The following is a 456-nucleotide window of genomic DNA, read 5'->3' as shown; positions in this document are numbered from 1 at the left end:
TGCAAGGTTTGAAGACGCTCGAACGAAGTTTACTCCCGACAGCTAATGCCTTCCGCTTATTGAACTGGGAGCCTTCCTAAAACGGGATTGAAAGGAAGACTACATGGCTTTCAAGTCAGACTACATGGACTGTTCATGGCAAGGGTTGAAAGAGAGAATCATTCAATACCCTGTAATCCCATTTCTGCTACTTTAGCTACTTTTGCTATATGCTTCACTTCTATACCTAATGGTAATGGGCGAAGAAGCCTTTAGCTAAGAAGAAGAGAGACTTAGCCTTTGAGAGAGGTTAGCCGAAGAGAGATGCTTTCCCTAAGAGTTCCATTTCGATAGAGACTGAGATTAAATAGCTGATAAAGCACTAATAGGGAATAAGGTAATCCAATACTTCAAAAGGTAATTCAAAAGGTCTTCTAGCGCTAAAGAATGGGCATCTCATTCAAGTTATGAGTGTAA

The sequence above is a fragment of the Hevea brasiliensis genome, unplaced genomic scaffold (assembly GCF_030052815.1).
Source record: "Hevea brasiliensis isolate MT/VB/25A 57/8 unplaced genomic scaffold, ASM3005281v1 Scaf139, whole genome shotgun sequence".
Classification (NCBI taxonomy): domain Eukaryota; kingdom Viridiplantae; phylum Streptophyta; class Magnoliopsida; order Malpighiales; family Euphorbiaceae; genus Hevea; species Hevea brasiliensis.
This window is presented reverse-complemented; position numbering follows the sequence as displayed.